The 14,185-nt window shown below is 39.2% G+C and overlaps 1 pseudogene; it reads right to left on the bottom strand.

Moving 5' to 3' along the window:
• Nucleotides 1-10,657: 10,657 nt before the first annotated feature.
• LOC110146147 (olfactory receptor 8S1-like) lies at nt 10,658-11,625 on the bottom strand (annotated as a pseudogene).
• Between the last annotated feature and the right edge of the window lie 2,560 nt (nt 11,626-14,185).

A 14,185-nucleotide genomic window follows, 5' to 3' on the forward strand; every position in this document is an offset into this window, starting at 1 on the left:
GAAACCAGTTTGGGCCCAATTTTTAAAGATGTGTATTAGACAGCCAGACTTGCCTATTTGTCTCAAATCTTTGTTATGGTAATATTCTTAATATTTCCAAACAAGAAAGAAATACAACATGTGTTCCAGTAGCAGATGTCTGAAAAATAAAAATAAATATTAGAAGCATGGGGAAAAAATCACAGTACTGTGGAGAGTTTGGAGGTAAATATTAACTTATTATTATTTTTTAATTTGGCTGCACTGCATTTTAGTTGTGGGATGCAGGATCTTTTTTCAGTTGCAGCATGAGAACACTCAGCTGTGGTGTGTGGGATCTAGTTCCCTGACCAGGGATCAAACCTGGGCTCCCTGCATTGGGAACATGTATTCTTAACCACTGGACCACAGGGAAGTCCCTAAATATTAACACATATAAAACTCTTCAAAGGAACCTATTCCTATAAGAAACTATTCAATGACAGTATGAAATTATAACACATTATTGTTTATTATAATTAGATATATTTATTAAAATATATAATTGGAATATCATTTAGCCTTAGAAAAGAAGGGGATCCTGTAATTTTGCAAAATGAAAGAATCGAGAGGATATTATGATGCATGGAATATGCCAGACACAGAATGAAAAATACTGCATGATCTAATTTGTCTGTGGAATCTAAAAATGTGAAATCATAGAGTCAAAGAGTAGAAAGAGCATTACCAGGGACAGGAAGGTGGGGAAATGGAGAGGTATTGGTACCCATAAAGGGTACAGACTGAATTATGTAGGATGAATAAGTCTTGCAGCCTATTGGACAATAGTTAATAATACTGCTCTGTATACTGAAAAAGAGAAAGATGAAGAGACTGGCTCCATCTCCACGGATTGATGTTCTTCTCTTCCTGGATAAGTGAAGAATTGAGCCAGAAAGGGGAGTAGAAACAGATGGCAGGGCACAGAAAGTGAATAGGAGTGGCATGACAACAGAGGAGAGGCCTGCATCCTAAGAAGGGTGTTTTTAAAAAGCATGAGTATCTGGTGCATCAGAAGGACACTCAGAAGGTCTCTGGGCTTGAACAGGTATGCCTCTCAGACAGAGAATTAAATTCATACCCGGCAGAGTAAACATTCTTACTCAAATCTCTTTTTATCCCCTAACAATGGAGAATCTACACTTAGAAGTGGGAGAAAGAAAAGATGTTTGGGAGACAGACAAAGCCATTTTTCTTTGTTTCAAGTGCTGGAGTGGGATGAGGAGCAAAGGACTGAAAAACTCTCTCACCCACTGCAGATCCCCACAAAAGCCCAGATCAAGCCTGGGCAGGTGCAGTGTGCATTGAGTTTGAGATTAAAATATCGGTGTGCACAGACTTTTAATAATTGCAAATAACTGGGAAGTTGTGAATAATTCTTAGGGATCATTAAGGGATGGAAAACTAATATTGGATAAAGCAAGGGGGAAAACAGACATTGAAAAAATAATTAGCTGTTGAGTTAAGACCTGCTTGATGATCTAGTCATATATATATGACTCCCACCCACTCTAGCCGTACACACACCATGTTTTAAAAATATTTGTTGACTACTTTTTAATTTTATATCATTCTGCATCTTTTATTTTTAGTCATATACATATATTATTTTGTCAGTTAAAATAAAGTGTATCTTTTGTGGAAAAATCATTATTATTTCTTGAGATTGAGGCAAAAGTCAAATACATTCTCATATGTTGTGCGTGCATGCTAAGTTGCCTCAGTCATGTCCAACTCTTTGTGACCTTATGGACTATAGCCTGCCAGGCTCCTCTGTTCATGGGATTCTCCAGGCGAGAATACTAGAGTGAATTGCCATTTCCTTCTTCAGGGAATCTTCTTGACCCAGGAATCAAACCCACGTCTCTTATGTCTCCTTCATTGGCAGGTGTGTTCCTTACCACTAGTATCACCTGGGAAACCGAATATGTTGTGAGATGCTATCAAAGATCGAAGTTATTGCTGCTAGTGCTGCTGTTTTGTCCCCTTTCTGTTCCTTTATGAAGAGGGATGTGAGAAAATCACATTGACATCACTCACAGTAGCTGCTCTCGTCTGTTCTTGAGCCTAATTGTAAGATAAATTGGAGGTTTATAATTATTTGAGTGAAGCCTGTCTTTACTTTATAATTATTGTGGATACCTTCACAGAAAGGAGGGCAGCTATTGCCACTAGTAGCTGCCAAACTGCAGGGATGTCAAGTGGGAGAGAAAGTGTTGGGACTCGGTGGAGCTCCTCCGACCCACCCAGAAAAGCATTACTGGGATGTACATGTATCCTAGAATAGGCTAGATCTCTAGAAAAGTAAGCAAGAGGAATGAAACCTTTCAAGTTTCATGCCAGGAAAAAAGGAATGGGTATCCTGGCTGTAGGAGCAGCCAGGATAGAGGACTTTACCCATTACTACATTTTCCATACCTTGTTCCCAGACAGCACAGGAAGCAAGTGTGGTGATTCATACCACAGGACAGTTAGAGTTTAACTCAGAGTTCTTACGTTCTGCTGGAGACACCCACTGCTGCTCCTCTCTGTTCTTGAGGAAGAAATTTCCATCTACTAATTTGTCTCTGCTCATGTTCAGAGACCTGTTTAAAATCAAAATAGAACATTCAGTCCTTTCTAGTCCTCTTTTGTACAGATGTTTAGATGAACTTCTTTGACTTTCACACTGGGACATTATCCTCCATCTTCAAATTCTGAATTTCTCTTTTAATGGCTAGATTCTGTTCATATCTCTCAACTCTCTTTCTTATCAGCCTTCAGCTGTGGATTTCAACGCTGTATCTCCTAGAATACTGAACGTTTATTCATGATTCTCAGCTTTGACTTTACATCCTAAAATCTGACCATGGTCACCCATAGCACTTACTTTGGTAGTGAAGTCAGTTTCCTGGTCCTATCCATTTCTCAGTAAGTCCAGCGTTCAACCAATGAGAAGTTCTGATTCCTTAGTAGCCTTTTAGCCATAATCCCAGACTCAAAATGCTTCCCATACTTCAAACACACATTACCTGTATTTCTTGTCAATAAGATAATCTGCTCTCCAACTTGATTCCAGGGTTTTTGTTTAAATTCATTTACTAGGAGGAAAGATGGACTGAAGAATGTGGCTTCTAAGTCCCATATCATGGTAGAGTTTATAAACTCCTGTTGATGATGAAATGTTTTACTCAATTTCACTTGTAAAGTTAAATAGCTGTAGAGCAGTTCCTTTTCCAAGGCATCTCAAATATGCTTTAGTTTTCCCTGTTTCTAATATCATATCTCAGTCACACATAGTATTGCTTTGGTTTAAACAGTCTGAAGAGCAGCTATATTTAGCCTGTTGATTCGATTCCATGCTCCTGGTAGGTCATGAATATCAAGGGCATTGGTTTTAATATTATAAAGTTACAACTTGAAGTTGGACTAAGTTGTCAAGAACTTCACCAACGTTGACTTTTTTGAGGAATTGGGGATCTCATCTTTGTGTGACCTTTGGAATATCTGGGTGATGTAATGACCTTTAATCATGAATTCTAAACTCTTCTGAATCTAGTGGGAGTTGAAAGTAGGCAGACTGGCCAAGTGGGTATTTGCCTGGCTCCCCAAGCAGGAAAAGAAAAGTTTTCAATTTGCACTCTAAAGGCTGTCTCATCTCTGTGGGATTTCTTAGGTGAAATCATGTCCAGTTAAATTTGGTGTGTAAAAGTAATTTGTTGATCAAAGAAGTGAAAAAAAAAAGTAAGTTAAACATAGTATAATATTTGCCTAAAATATCTATTCAACTCTATTTGCCTTGCTGGATCTGATTAGATTCCCACACAGGGCCCTTTTATTATTTGTGGGCTCCAAAATTTGGGTGTATTTTGGGAAGTATTTGTTTAAAAAGTTTATAATAGTCTTATGTAGGACAAAAACTGTTTTATAGATGAAAATGTCTGCTTTTCTATTACAATGAGCTATAAGGTTTGTAGTCAAATGAGACTGCTCTGGCATAATATTTTTCCTCACGATCACTTATCAATTAAATAAGTAAGCAGTGGTAGTATAATTGGTGAATGTTTGAAATAATGAAGTTCACATTCATAAATATTTTCTTTCTTTACATGGCATTGTATTTTACTTTTAGTTTATTCTCTTGTTTATAATATTTTTAAACTTTATTTTTATTGGAGGATGATTACTTTACAATGTTGTGTTGCTTCCCACCATACAGCTACACGAATCAGCTGTAAGTGTACATTTATTCCCTCCTCTTGAGCCTCCTTCCCACCTACCCTCCACTCCACCCCTCTCGGTCATCACAGAGCCTGGAGGTGAGCTCCCTGTGCTATATAGCCACTTCCCACTAGCTAGCTGTTTAACACATGGTAATGTATATATGTGTCACTGCTCCCCTCTCAGCTCATCCCACCTTCTCCTTCCCCGCTGTGTCCACAAGTCTGTTCTCTACGTCTGAGTCTCTACTCCTGCTCTGCAAATAGGTTCCTCAGTACCATTTTTCAAGATTCCATATATATGCTCTAATATGCAATACTTGTTTTTCTCTTTCTGACTTACTTCACTCTGTATAACAAGCTGTAGGTTTATACATCTTACTTCAATTGACTCAAATTTGTTCCTTTTTATGGCTGAGTCATATTCCATTGTATGTATGTATGTGTGTGTGTGTATATATATATACATACATACATACACACACCATATCTTCTTTATCCATTCATGTGTCAGTGGATATCTAGGTTGCTCCCATATCCTGGCTATCATAAATAGTGCTGCACTGAACACTGGAGTACGTGTATCTTTTGAATTATGGTTTTCTCAGGGTATATGCCCAGTAGTGGGATAGCTGGGTCATATGGTAGCTTTATTCCTAGTTTTTAAATGAATCTCCATACTCTTCTCCATAGTGGTTGTATCAGTTTGCATTTCCTCTAGCAGTGTAAGAGTGTTCATTTTCTCCCCATCCTCTCCAGCATTTATTGTTTGTAGATTTTTAATGACATCCATTCTGACGAATGTTAGGTGATAACCTCATTGTAGTTCTGATTTGCATTTCTCTAATAATTAGTGATGATGTTGGACATCTTTTCATGTGTTTGTTGGCCATACGCATTTATTCCTGTACCTAAGAATTTATACATGCATGTATGTGTATATAAAAGAGTTCCATGAATATTTGATATGATTATTTGCCCATATAAAATCATTTGAATTAATTTTTAATTATATTTACACACACACGTGTGTGTGTGTGTGTGTGTGTGTGTGTGTGTGTAGAGAACATGATTCAAAGTGTTATGATAGGGCTTCCCAGGTGGCTCAGTGGTAAAGAATCGCCTGCCAGTGCAGGAGACGCAGGTTCAATGCCTGATCCAGGATGATCCCACATGCAGTGGAGCAACTAAGCCTGTGCTCCACAGCAAGAGAAGCCGCCAAAGTGAGAAGCCAGCACGCTGAAACTAGAAAGTAGCCCCTGCTCGCCACAACTAGAGACAAGTCTATGCAGCAATGAAGGCCCGGCACAACCATAAATAAATTACTTTTTAAAAAGTGTTATGGTGGCTTTGGTATAATAAAACATGATGAATGATATCTATTATACCTTTCTTGCCAGTCATTTCCTAAAATAAAAGATTCATTGGGATTCACTGAAATTAAAAAGAATTTCTATGAATTGAATGACAATTATGAAAGTCATTATTATGAAAGTGAAAGTAAAAATAAAAGTGAAAGTGAAAATAAAGCAATAACTGAGAGAAGATAAATACAGTTCATACATGTGATAAGATACATGTAGGGTATGAAAAGATATCCTTTAAATAAATAACAAAATGTCAAATAGTAAATTTATAATTAGGCAAAAGAGTTAAACTGTCCTTTCATAAAAGATTTCAAAATAGTAAGCAAATTAGTATGCATTTAACATTATTAGGAGAATACAATTTAAATCAGTATGAGATAATTTTATATACATATCATAATTGGTTATTTGCACACTTAAATTATTTATTCTTTTTATTTAATTATAATTGATTATACCATATGTACTTTGCCAAAAAAGATCTGTATAGTCAAAGCTATGGTTTTTCCAGTAGTCATGTATGGATGTGAGAGTTAGACCATTAACAAGGCTGAGCACTGAATAAATGGTGCTTTTGAACTGTGGTGTTGGAGAAGACTCTTGAGAGCCCCTTGGACTGCAAGGAGATCAAATCAGTCAATCCTAAAGGGAATCAATCCTGAATATTCATTGGAAGGACTGATGCTGATGCTGAAGCTCCAATACTTTGGCCACCTGATGCTACGAGCCAACTCATTTGAAAAGACCCTGATGCTGGGAAAGATTGAAGGCAGGAGGAGAAGGGGACAACAGAGGATGAGATAGTTGGATGGCATCATAGACTCAATGGACATGAGTTTGAGCAAACTTCAGGAGATGGTAAAGAACAGGGAAGCCTGGCATGCTGCTGTCCATGTGGTCACAAAGAGTCGGACATGACTGAGTGACTGAACAACAACATACCATATTGTATTAGTTTCACGTGTACAATACAATGACTTGACATTTGTATACATTGTGAAATGATCACAATGATAGGTCTAGTAGTCATCTGTCTCCATAAAAGTTAATAAAATAACATTTATTGTATCTCCCATGCTGTGCATTACATATCCGTGATATTTATCCTGTAACTGGAAGTTTGTGCCTCTTGATTCCCTTCACCCATTTCACCCCTCTCAACCCCTCTCTCCTCTGGTAACCACCAATTTGTTCTCTGTATTTATGAGTCTGAGTTTTGTTTTGTTTGTCTTGTTTTTTAGATTACACATGTAAATGAAGTCATGTGGACCTCTTGGGCATTGTTGGTAGAATATAAATTGGTGTAACTACTATGGAAACCAGTACGGAGTTTCCTCAAAAATTAATAATAGAACTATCATATAATCCAACAATTCCACATCTGGGTATCTGTCCCAAGAAAATGCAAACACTGCTTTGAAAAGATATTTTCACCCTTACGTTCATTGCAGCACTATGTACAAGAGCCAAGATGTGGAAACAATCTCAATGTCCATCAATAGTTGAATAGATAAAGATGTTGTATAGGGTTGCTTGAAGGATTGGATTCAAACTGCAGAGTAGGGAAATGCTGAGCTCACTTTCTCCCATGGACATGTCAAAACTACAACTACATAACATATAAAACAACCTGAGAACTCTCTCTGAGAACAACGTGAAGACTAGCAGAACAGGTTTTATACAGCTGAGGAACTGGGCTTCCTTGATGGCTCAGATGGTGAAGAATCTGCCTGCAATTCAGGAGACTCAGGTTTGATCCCTGGGTCAAGGAGATCCCCTGGAGAAAGAGAATAGCTACACACTCCAGTATTCTGGCCTGGAGAATCCCATGGACAGAGGAGCCTTATGGGCTCGCAGGGGTCAAAAAGAGTCAGACACCACTGAGCGACTTTCACTTTCAAGGATATAATAGAAAGGCCCACAGCAGGATATGGATGAGGGGCAGAAATGCAGTCTAATCAGAACCCACACCACCAGTGCAGTGACCCACAAGCAAGAGGGCTATCCTTGCTGTGGATGTCTTTCCTAAGGAGTGAGAGGTTCAAATTTCATGTCAGACTCCTTATCCTGGGGTACTCGAACTAGGAAAATGAGCCCCCATAATATCTGACTTTGAAAGTCTGCAGAGCTTAGAGTAAGGTCAGGTGGTGCCAGTGATAAACAATCTGCCTGCAATGCAGTAGACCCAGGTTCGATCCCTGGGTTGGGAAGATCCCTTGGAGAGGGGAATAGCTACCCACTCTAGTATTCTTGCCTGGAGAATTCCATGGACAGAGGAGCCTGGTGGGGTCCATGGGGTCGCAAACAGTCAGACACACTGAGTGACTAGCACACACACAGAGCTTAAAGAGTCAGAGGTCTCAGGGAGTCTACTATTCAAGTGTTCACACACAAACACTTGCTCCAAGTACCAGAGCAGAGGCTTCAAGAGAGCCTGGGTCATAAGCAGAGATTCATTGACTAAAATAAATGTTGGCAGTGTACTAGCATAAACATGAAAAAATGCCTCAGTATGTAAATCTGGGTACGCTATTGTGCATATTGTATGATTGTTACTGAGTATAAAAATGCAAAACATTTAAAAAAATATTGATTTGAACTTTTCCTGCCATGCTGAATTGATAATAGAGTTCAGAGAGAGAATGGTGTATACTTTAAAGAAAGTTGGCAACAGTTGAGGACAGACCCTTGTGCTTGGTCTGACTTACAAGGTGTTAGTACTAATTTTCCATCATCAACCACCACATCATACACATTTCCCAATCTATGTAAAAACTCTTGGGAAGGAAGAGAAAAATGAAGGAGTCTATAGTGTCTTAATTCTGTGAGAAAGTACAATTTTATTTGGCCATACAATCCTTCCTCCCCTACCTGAGTCATAGATAAATGAAAGTACAGTAGAATGAAGGGGCTTCCCCTGTGGCTCAGCAGTAAAGAATCTACCTGCAATGCAGGAGCCACAGGGGATGTAGGTTTGATCCCTGGGTTGGGAAGATCCTCTGGAGGAGGGCATGCAACCCACTCCAGTGTATTTGCCTGGAGAATCCCATGGACAGAGGAGCCTGGAAGGTTACAGTCCATAGGGTCACAAAGAGTCAGACACAGCTGAAGCAACTTAGCATGCATGCCTACACAGCAGAATGAAAACTCTTCATAGACTTCTGGAAAAAGTTTTTTTTCATTAAAAATTGAAGCATACTAGTATTAGAGGATCAAATGATTATGTTTTAATTACAGTGAAAATTAAGTGAAATGCAACTTCAAATAATTTAATGTATGCATTCTGATTCCACTGGCAAAAGAGTAATATCTCACTATACAGAAAGGAATATGTGGTAGTTGCTGTGATTGACAAGCTCCTAGACCAATAAGTATAATCGAATGTGAATAAAAAGCTTAAAGGCAACAAAGTTTCTAAAAATACACTTAAATATATCATGTCACACTATCTGCTTACTGATAAGCACTTTTTATAATATAGTCTTTAGGAGAAAATGCAGTTGGTTAATAATTTTGAGTAATTGGTTAATAATTTTTAAAATTATTTATGCAAAGGAGATATACATAACATGATAAAATGTGTCTATATGAAATATGCATTATGCTTGCATAATAATATGCATGATTATTTCTATCATGATAGAAATTTGTTATTAGAAAAGAGGACATTTAATGTTTCCTGAGTAAATTGTCATTGATAAAGGTAGATAGCTAGCAAGATGCTGGGAAAGTTCTGCAGAAAGTAGAGAACAGATCTGGATGAAGAGGAACCGGGTGCACAAAAGGAGGATGGGTGAGACCATTTATGTTGTTTGGTTTTTATTTTTATATTTTATTTTTGTTGTTGTTGTTTGGTTTTTAAATTCTGCCCAGAACCCACACTGACTTCCCATACTTAAAAGAGCTATTGTCAGACTTCCTGGTGGTCCAGCAGTTAACTCTGCGCTCACAATGCAGCGGACACAGGTTCCATCCCTGGTTGGGGAAGTGAGATCCCATATGCCACAGAGCATGGCCCCAAACTCCCACAAACGTATTGTTGATCCCTCTTATCCTGTCCTGGGTCTCACTTGCTTATGGTGGAGTTCTGAGGAGAAAACCTGACTTTCACCTGCAGGACCATGCAGGTGCTGCTTTAGTGACTGTCTTGAAACAAACCACAGCTTAAGTCACCAGCAGTTCTGAATTGTACCAGTGGATCTGTTTTCCTTTTCTCATCTTCCCAAGAGAGTCCTCTTCTTCAGGAATGTGTGCCCCAGGCAGTGCCTGGAAAAGGAAATGACCAGGACTCCTGTGCAGCTTGAGATGTGGCATTCTGCATAGACCAGTGCTGGCAAGAAATAGCAAGGTCCTTGGAAGGTTTCTGTGAGCCTGGCCTCTGTCCTAATATGGGAACTCATGGTCTTCAGAGCCTGTACCTCCTTCCTTTTGCTTATCTCCAAGGGCCACTCCAGTTGATGCTCATTTTTCTCTTACTTCCTGGTCCCCAAATCTATGATTCTTTTTACCCAATACCTGAATACTCTCTTAATAGTGAAGTTACAGCTTCCACTACCTTCCCTAAGTTCAATTAAAAGTAATAATTTAAGATACAAGTATTTTACCTTGTAAGTAGACCAAAATGATTATTGTGAAGTGCTGAGAATGATGAGGGTTTCCCAGGTGGCTCTGAGGTAAGGAATCCATCTGCCACTTCAGGAGACACAGGGAGATGCTGGTTTGATCCCTGGGTCAGGAAGATCCCCTGGAGTAGGAAATTCAACCTGCTCCAGTATTATTGCCTGGAAAATTCCATGCTCAGAGGAGCCTGGAGCTGTAATTCAGTGGGTCGCAGAGTCAGACATGACTAAGCAACAGAGCACACAAGAAAATGAAGAATTAATACATTCATGACCACATTATCTGGATTCAGATGGTTATTTAACCCATGGTTTTCCCTCTATTTTGCCTAAGCAAACACTTTCCTACTACCTTTGTATTCGTTTCTTACACACTGCTAAGTTACCTTGTGCCATCTGACACTGTAGAGCCAGAAAGTTTTCTTAATGTGAACTTTCACAGTGTCATATTATTCTAATTCCCCATTTTCCTCTGGCTTCCCCCGCCCCCCAATCTGGAACATAGCAAGTACATATTCAGTGTTCTTCTCACAGCTGCCTTTAACTTCTTTTTCCTCAGGCTGTAGATGAGAGGATTCCCCATGGGAGTGACCACACCATACTGCACAGAGATCAACTCCAGAGGGGATCCTGTAGTTGGTGTGAGATAGAGGAAAGCAGATACGTAGAAGAAGCTCACCACAACGACATGGGAGGAGCAGGTGGAGAAGGCCTTCCTTCAGCCCGAGGTGGAGCTGATGCTCAGGATGGTGGAGACAATAGAGGCACAGGAAAAGACGATTGGGAGGAGGGTCCCAAACCCAGGCATCAGGCTGGAACACAGCAGGACTGAGGCTGATGGAGACAGCAGAGCAGGACAGAGGGAAGAGAGAGGGCACCTCACAGCTGTAGTGGCTAATGGTATGGTTCTCACGGAAGTCCAGGTTGGCAGCTAGGAGGATATTGATAACAGCATTCAAGAAACCCAAGCCCCATGAGCCCCACACAAGCTGCACACACAGCTGTTACTTTATCATCTGTCTGTAGAGCAGAGGGTGGCAGATGGTAGCATAGCGGTCCTAGGCCATCACTGAGAGCAGACAGGCTTCAGTCCCTACAGTGATAAACACAAAGAAGCCTTGAGCCAGGCAGCCCCTTACTGCGATGGTTTTTGTCTCAGACAAGAGTTCCTTCAGCATCTTGGGCACAATGACTGAAGATAAACAAAGGTTCGGGAGAGAGAGAGAGATGACTCAGGAAGAAGAACATGGGTGTGTGAAGGTGAGAATCAGCCCTGAGCACCAGCAGCATCATCAGGTTCCCCGTTAGTGTCAGGAGGTAAATCTCTAGGAACAACACAAAGAGCAGAGCCTGGATGTGTGGGTCAGTAGACAGCCCGAGGAGGAGGAATTGAGTGATGATGCTGTGGTTCCCCAAAGTCATTGACAAAGGCTGTTTCCTAAATGTTATTCAAAAAATCATGTCAGTGATGTTTTCTTTATCCTTCAATCAGTTTTTCACATTGTGTTGATTTTCTTTTATTATACTGTCAATCAGCAAATAAATATTTATGTTCTAAACTAAGCCACATATTACATCAGTCACTTTAAACATGATGAAGAACTAAGCATGGTCTCGCTCATTTTAAAGATCACACTTCTGTGAGATACATATATGAATACAGGTTATTAGAAACCATTATGATTAGTGCAGTGGGAGCCCTAGAGGTGACTTTTGAAAGAGCCATTCACGAATTAATACTGAGGTCTTTGAGAAAAGATTTAAAGAAAGAGTAAGCTTTCTCTAGAGAGACATGCAGATTGAGAGAACAGTGATTGAGAAAACAGCAGATTGAGAATCAGAGGTGAAGATAGGAAACAGGATCATTCTTTATAGCTGGACTGCAGAGTATGAATGAGCAGCATGGTGTAGTACTTACGGGTAAGCATTGGTGTAGGTTCAAATCTCAGCTCCACTACTAATTACCTCTGAAACCTTGTACAAATGATTTAGCTGTATCTCAGTTTTCTTGCCTATGTGGAATAACTATCTCAATCTCATAAGCTTTCTGTAAGAATAAAATATATTTATATGTAAAGAATTTAGAGAAATGCTACATAACACTCACCTATTATGATTATTATTTTCATTGTTATTATAGGCTACAATTGTAAGCAGACGTTACATAATAAATAAATCCTCTTGTAGGCTCTCTGTTTGCAGATGACATGATCCTCTACAAAGAAAACCCTAAAGACTCTACCAGGAAATTACTAGAGCTAATCAACGAATACAGTAAAGTTGCAGGATATAAAATTAACACACAGAAATCTCTTGCATTCCTATACACTAACAATGAGAAACCAGAAAGAGAAATTAAGGAAACGATACCATTCACCATTGCAACAAAAAGAATAAAATACTTAGGAGTATATCTACCTAAAGAAACAAAAGACCTATACATAGAAAACTATAAAACACTGATGAAAGAAATCAAAGAGGACACAAACAGATGGAGAAATATACCGTGTTCATGGATTGGAAGAATCAATATTGTCAAAATGGCTATACTACCCAAAGTAATCTATAGATTCAATGCAATCCCTATCAAACTACCAACGGCATTTTTCACAGAACTAGAACAAATAATTTCACAATTTGTATGGAAATACAAAAAACCTCGAATAGCCAAAGTAACCTTGAGAAAGAAGAATGGAACTGGAGGAATCAACCTGCCTGACTTCAGACTATACTACAAAGCCACAGTCATCAAGACAGTATGGTACTGGCACAAAGACAGAAATATAGATCAATGGAACAGAATAGAAAGCCCAGAGATAAATCCACGAACCTATGGTCACCTTATCTTCGACAAAGGAGGCAAGGATATACAATGGAAAAAAGACAACCTCTTTAACAAGTGGTGCTGGGAAAACTGGTCAACCACCTGTAAAAGAATGAAACTAGAACACTTTCTAACACCATACACAAAAATAAACTCAAAATGGATTAAAGATCTAAATGTAAGACCAGAAACTATAAAACTCCTAGAGGAGAACATAGGCAAAGCACTCTCCGACATAAATCACAGCAGGATCCTCTGTGACCCACATCCCAGAATATTAGAAACAAAAGCAAAAATAAACAAATGGGACCTAATGAAACTCAAAAGCTTTTGCACAACAAAGGAAACTATAAGCAAGGTGAAAAGACAGCCCTCAGATTGGGAGAAAATAATAGCAAATGAAGCAACAGACAGAGGATTAATCTCAAAAATATACAAGCAACTCCTGCAGCTCAATTCCAGAAAAATAAATGACCCAATCAAAAAATGGGCCAAAGAACTAAACAGACATTTCTCCAAGGAAGACATACGGATGGCAAAAAAAACACATGAAAAGATGCTCAACATCACTCATTATCAGAGAAATGCAAATCAAAACCACAATGAGGTACCATTACACACCAGTCAGGATGGCTGCTATCCAAAAGTCTACAAGCAATAAATGCTGGAGAGGGTGTGGAGAAAAGGGAACCCTCTTACACTGTTGGTGGGAATGCAAATTAGTACAGCCACTGTGGAAAACAGTGTGGAGATTCCTTAAAAGCTGGAAATAGATCTGCCATATGACCCAGCAATCCCACTTCTGGGCATACACACCGAGGAAACCAGATCTGAAAGAGACACGTGCACCCCAATGTTCATCGCAGCACTGTTTATAATAGCCAGGACATGGAAGCAACCTAGATGCCCATCAGCAGACGAATGGATGAGGAAGCTGTGGTACATATACACCATGGAATATTACTCAGCCATTAAAAAGAATTCATTTGAATCAGTTCTAATGAGATGGATGAAACTGGAGCCCATTATACAGAGTGAAGTAAGCCAGAAAGATAAAGACCATTACAGTATACTGACACATATATATGGAATTTAGAAAGATGGTAACGATAACCCTATATGCAAAAAAAGAAAAAGAGACTCAGATGTATAGAACAG

Source organism: Odocoileus virginianus, chromosome 24 (genome assembly GCF_023699985.2).
Source record: "Odocoileus virginianus isolate 20LAN1187 ecotype Illinois chromosome 24, Ovbor_1.2, whole genome shotgun sequence".
Lineage (NCBI taxonomy): Eukaryota > Metazoa > Chordata > Mammalia > Artiodactyla > Cervidae > Odocoileus > Odocoileus virginianus.